Source organism: Manis pentadactyla, chromosome 3 (genome assembly GCF_030020395.1).
Source record: "Manis pentadactyla isolate mManPen7 chromosome 3, mManPen7.hap1, whole genome shotgun sequence".
NCBI classification, from domain to species: domain Eukaryota; kingdom Metazoa; phylum Chordata; class Mammalia; order Pholidota; family Manidae; genus Manis; species Manis pentadactyla.
Genome location: NC_080021.1, coordinates 219,036,229 through 219,042,252, shown reverse-complemented (window position 1 = coordinate 219,042,252; position 6,024 = coordinate 219,036,229). Strand labels below are relative to the sequence as shown.

The following is a 6,024-nucleotide window of genomic DNA, read 5'->3' as shown; positions in this document are numbered from 1 at the left end:
TCAGGAAAAGTATTCACCAGAAAGGCTTTGTCTGGACCTGCTCTTCCCTACGCACCAAACCTCTCCATGGGGTCACCCACTGCCAGGAAAATCATGGGAGACTTTGAAATAGGCACAAAGGTTACTGGGAGTCCTGCCTGGGGCACCCCTCCCGGTGATCTCAAAGCTATTCTGCAACTCTGTAATTTATAGGAAATAGGACACTGATAACAATGCAAATAATTGTCTGTAGAAATGCAAAAAAGCATGCCCATCCAAATGGCTGGTTGGTAAGATGAGGGCTACTTGGCCCCTGTGCAATTGGAAGTGCACACGCGTTGGGTAGGTATTCCTGTATAGTAGAAAAAATTGACTTTTGAAAGAATTTATGCCAAAAGTGCCCAGGCTACACCTGGATGAAGATTTTGTATGTTAGGCACATACCAGAAACCCCACAGACCCCACCAGCCCGTGGCATCTCCCAGTATCTCTCAGTACCCCTGGAAGCCCCAGAGCCTGGGCTCAGGGCCCCAGAGCCTGCCACAACTGAGGTGTTACCTCTCGGCATCCTGTAAATGCCCTGAGCCTCGGGTTCCCTGTCTGGAAAATGGGACAGTAATAGCCAACCGCTACCGAGCCCTCCCCGTGATCAAAGCCCTGAGCTCCAGTCCTGTCGGGGGGTGGGGGGAGTGGAACCCAGCACAGGGCCGTCAGGCAACTCGCCCAAGACCACAGACTAAGCTAACAAAGCCAGCTCTGCTCCAGGGGTTGAGACTTAGAGGTGGGATGCTGGTGCCCAGGCTGGCTCCTCCATCCCACCACGCAGACCCTGAGAGGCACGGGCCCGCCCCCTGGTGGACGCTCCTGGCATTGCCCAGCATGGCCGCCCTTCCCACAGAGCAAAGCAGGCAAAGGGCAGGAAGCCGCCGGCCACTGTCCGGCCAGCAGAATAGGAGCCAGAAGACAGGGGCATCCACAGGCCAGGGTCTGCCCAACTCCAGAGGGCCCTGGTCTGTGTTGTAGCTATTAGTGGTGCCCCTGAAATGGGCTCTCTAGGCCCCAGCAGTCACTCCAAGTCTCGGCCCCAGGAGGGCCCTGGGTCAACGAGGCCTTCAGATTCAAAATACAATGAGTTCCTGGGGCCTGTTGCTATTCCTGGCAATGTCACTGCTCTCCCCCTCCGCTGAGAACCGCCCAGGAACCTGGAAAGGCCTTTGGGCCTCCTGGCCAGCAGGCAGAGGTCTATGAGCTGGAGGTGAGCAGGGCTGGTAGCCAGGCTCCCCGACTGCTGCCCCACCCCACCCCACGCAGCCCACAGATTCTGCCAGCAAGATGTCTCCAGCAAATTCCCTCAATCATATTTAGCTCTAATCCCACCACTAAATCCCCGATTCTGCAGGATCGTGCTGGAGACGGGAGGGGCACTTACACGGCGCTCTCCACGCCGGCTCTGCCCTTCCCTGGGTGCCAAGAATTCAGTTGTTTGAGCCAGCAGACCTGTGCCATCTGCACAGCTGGGTCTCTGGGGAGGGAAAGCAACCACATTTGGGGGTCCAATCTGACCTCAGACTTCCCTCCAGCTGCCGGAGCCCTGACTCTGACATTTCTCCAGACCTAACACAGAGACTTCATCACAGGTCTGCAAAATTCAAGCTCTCCACAGCCACTTGTGCCTGGAGAGAAGAAGAACACAGTGTGAGCGAAGCAGGTGTTCCGGACGGGAATGGGCTGGCAGGGCAGAGCCAGCGTCAAAGTCCTGTCCCTGCAAATCCAGCGGCGGCCGCCAAGAGGTGCTCCAGCTGGCTAGGTAGGATCAGCTCGAAGAACTGTCCGTGCCAATCTGCCTTCCTCCCCGTCTCTGGCCTTCCTCCTCCTCCCCTTCTGCTGCTTCCCCTTCCCTGGTAGACCTCCATCCCACCAACCCACTCACCCAGACGGACGACTAGATGACACTTGCTCTCCCTGGCTCCATGGCCCACCACCAGGCTCTTCAACAATGGGGAGTGTGGAAGAATTCTGTGGTTTTGCTCAACACAGAATTTCTTGGGCAAGTTGCTTCCTCTCTTCTATGGGCATCTCAAGGGACGACTTACTTCATCCAGCGAACACTCTGGGAAATGCCGTTTCTCGGGCAAATGGCAAACACACCCTCCCTTCTTATCAGGGTCACCAAACTCCACAGATAAAAAATCAGGACACCCGGTTAAATGTGAAGGGATTTCTAGGAATATTAGGGGCACTGTGGCCCAAAAAATGACACCAAGGTTTGGAGACCTGGCCTAGGGCCTTCAGGGAAAAGATGGCAGAGTTCTGGGTCTGGAATGGAAAATGCCAGGGCCAGAGGTTTGCTGACCAGAGCTGTGGAAGGCCACTGAGCAGAGTCCTGCAAGCAGTCTGTGCTTAGTGAGAAGTTACAGCCCCTCAACATCCAGGACTAAGAGACCCAGGCCTGCTGTGACAGCTAAGGCAAGTGGACAGTGCAGTGACTGTCAACAGGGCCAATGCCCCTTGGGACTCACTGAGAAAGCAAACCGACAGCGCTTCACTGTCCTGGCTCCAGAGTCACACCCAGCAGGCCTCATGCTGCACACGGGGAGTGAGGATGCAGAGCAGGAAGAGACTTGCCCAGACTACACAAGACCCACTCCCAGTTGACAATGCCACTTACTCCAGGGAGCCTGACAGCAGCCACTCCTCACTGCCTGCCTGTCCCCTGGTCACCTCAGTTCTTCTCTCCCACACACAATGCAAAAATGAACAGAATTCCTCTGTCCACTCTAGTTAGTTCTCTACCAGTAATTAAAGGGTTTACCTCAAAACTTTGCAATAGAGGACAGATGCAGGGTAGCTGGCCTCCTGCAGGCAGCCCCTACCCCAGCCCTTGCCGGCCTCACCAGCTGGATCCAGTGACCACCACGTCCACCTCTGCTCTTCCCAGCCACAGCCCCTGACCCCAGGTCTCCAGGGTGAGAAAGTTGAAGAAATATAAGAACCACCTTAATCGACTGTGAAAATTAATAAATAAAACCTCACTCAAATGGAGTCAGGAGGCCAGAAGGGGCTGGTGGACCACTCAACCTCAGTTTCAGGGAGAATTTCCAGTTACAGACCCGGATAGACCTGCCAACAGGAAAGAAGCATCGATTACATGTCCCAACAGGAAAAGATGTACATTGCACCTCCTGAAGAAAATTGAGGAACCCTGTGAGTCAGGCAGGGAGGAACTATTGTTGAAAAGGAAAAGGAAAGCCCACTCCTCCTCCATGATGTAACAGTTCCTTGCCTCTGCGGGACTAGCCCATGATTTTGCTGTAGTTTGCTTGTCCTGAGCTGCAATTCTCTGCTAGGCCCGAATAAACCCATTGTGGCTGGCAAAATAACTGACTTTTATCTTTAAGATAAGATTATAGATTGTTTTGTTTCTTCTAATTAACAATTAGAAAATTCCTAATCTGAGTTTTCTAATGCACAATTTGGAAAACACATCTCAAAAAAAGCAGACAAATGTCAATACAACCTTCGCAGCCCACCGCCACCCAGCGTTGGCCATGCGATCTTTGCGTTTCCTTCCCGTGTATACAGCGTGCAAACGGACACGTGTGCGCACACTCGAGACGCGTGCACGTGCACACACCACGCACATGCACACACGCGCGTGCTCACAAGCGCTTTTTCTCCGCACGCGGGACCACAGCCCGCGGACACGCGCGCCCGAGGCGTGGGGACGCGCCCCGTCACAGCCTCGGGCTGGGGCGTTGCAGGGAAGGGAGGCGAGAGCCGCATCGCCCCACTATCTACACTGCGAGGACGACAAGCTCCCGAAGCATCGGCTTTAAATCTTAGCGCCCCAAGGAAAGAGTGGGCGGCGGGCAAAGCGGCTGCTGGTTCGACCGATGTCAGGACTCAAACCAGTTGTCCTCTGATAGCGCGTAGCGCGCACGGAACTTGGGCGGGAGGTCCGGAGCATGCGCAGTCTGAGCCGTGCGCCCCAGTGCCCCCAGCACCCACAGTTCCTAGCGCAGGGCTGCGACCGGAAGTCTGTGGAGGGGATCTTCTTTCCTCATCCTCATTCGCTACCAACTACTTGCATTTCCGCAGGAAGTTCCGAGCCTCTTCCCGACCGTCCTGGAGGCGTGTAGCCCTAGGAAGTACGCGCCGAGCCTGTTTTGTTTCCGGGGGAATCTAGTTTCCCGGAGGACGCTCGGAACCTCCAGGTGTTCTTCTCAGCCTCCGATTGGCTGGTGTTATGAATACATTAGAGCGCGGAAAAGGAGGACAAGTTTCCCCCTCCACGCTCTCACCGAATGTAAATAATTTGATGAGAATGGTGACGACCACGCTCACTGAATATAAACGATTTGATGAGAATTGTGGCGAACTCCCAGTTTTGGCTGGCGCCTTCATCGGCGTGTCTGGCTGAAGCGCAAACCCCCAGTCACCGTAAGCGTAAAGTGCTGCGCCGAAGGGCCCTTAAATAGTCTGCGCGCGCAGCAACGGAACCGTGTTGTATGAAAGGAGAGAAGGTTAGCACTCCCCTTGACAAGGATGGAAGAGGCCCCCGGGCCTGACAACACGCATACGGTTAAGGCATTGCCACCTACTTCGTGGCATCTAACCACTGTTTTCCCGCCGCAGCAAGCTGGGGCGGGCTGCTCGCCAACCTGGCGCCATCCCGCGAGGGGCGGCCGCGGCTGCTCCCCGTGCGGCCCGGGGCGACCGCGGGTCGAGGCGCCGCTGCCCACTGGGTTTTTACCATCTCTTCCACTTTCGGACCCGTCTGAGTTCTTGGCGGCTTCCATGTCGCCATGGGAGCTCGGTGTGTGAACTCGACTTTGAACCGGAGGTCACACCGCACAGGTCTGCTCGGTAAGGCCTTCGGCACGTGCGCGTGGTTCCCGGGAGTCACGGCCCCGCCCTGTTTGGGCGCTAGCTCCCCGCCCTCCTCGCCCCGCTCGGGCCGGGCAGCGCGCGTCTCCTCGGCGGCTCGGCAGAATGAGCCCTTCCCGCAGGCTCGGAGCAGCATGCAGAGGGCGGCCGGCACGGGAGGCCCACAGCCCGCCCGCGGGCGTCCCCGAGGTTGGGCAGCGCGTGCCGGCAGCCTGCACGCCAATTTCGGGAGGGGGTACGTAGGTCCCCACAGGCGGAATTCCCCAGAAAGACAACCCAGAGGGCGAGAGGGGGCCTCCTCGCCTTCGTGTCCAGAGCGCACTCTGTCCCGTTTTAAAATGCAGGGCTGTTAGGGTTCCAGAAAGACGTTTATCAAAATTAAACCGACCTAAACAAGAATTCTACTGCTTAAAAGTGCGTAAAGCACCGTCCACTAAGCGTTCTGGATAAAAAGCAGACCGGTCTGGCCAGCGTTCAGCTCTCAGCACCAGCTGGCAGGGAAGGGGACACAGGAAGAGGGTCCGCAGCTTGTTTCCACATACGGTAAGGATAGAACGGGGACCCTGGAGCTTAAACCAGGCTTGGGTTCTACCAGCCAACCGCAGGTAAGGCCTTGATGGAACCCTGGTTCAACCCACCGTGTGTGCATGTGTGTGCGTGTGTGCACACATACGCTTTTCTAAGAGACTAAGCTGGGGAAACCCGGACATCGGATGTTTGATTATACGATGTTTTAAGTGTGAAAATGCTACTGAAGTATACTTTTGGAGAATTACCTTGATCCTGTGCACTCACTGTGTAAATAAACCGTCCAGGACTTACACCAAAATTACCAGGGACAAGGGACACAAGAGGCGCTTTAAGTGCCTGACAAGAACACGAGGATTTTCTCCCTTTTATACACATTTGAAATGCTCCATAATAAAAAGGGTTTGTTCTTAATAAACATACTAGAAGCTATTCCCCAAAGTGTTAGTGGCAGTAATAATTTGGGTGATTTATCATCTTTGCCCATTTATTTTACATTGTCAATAATGAGCACAAATATGTAACTTTCAAAGAAAGGGTGTTTTTTAAAAACCACGAACTTTCCGCCAGAGTATGCGAGCCTACAGGGCCCACGGCTTGCAAGCAGTGAAGGGCTGTCAGCTGCCCCCC

General features: G+C 55.1%; 1 non-coding gene across 1 annotated transcript; it reads left to right on the top strand.

The window, feature by feature from the left end:
- Positions 1 to 4,480: 4,480 nt before the first annotated feature.
- On the top strand, positions 4,481 to 4,606 carry LOC118920990 (U6atac minor spliceosomal RNA). The gene has a single exon (XR_005028148.1). It is a non-coding gene; the product is annotated as a U6atac minor spliceosomal RNA (small nuclear RNA).
- The last annotated feature ends 1,418 nt before the right edge of the window (positions 4,607 to 6,024 follow it).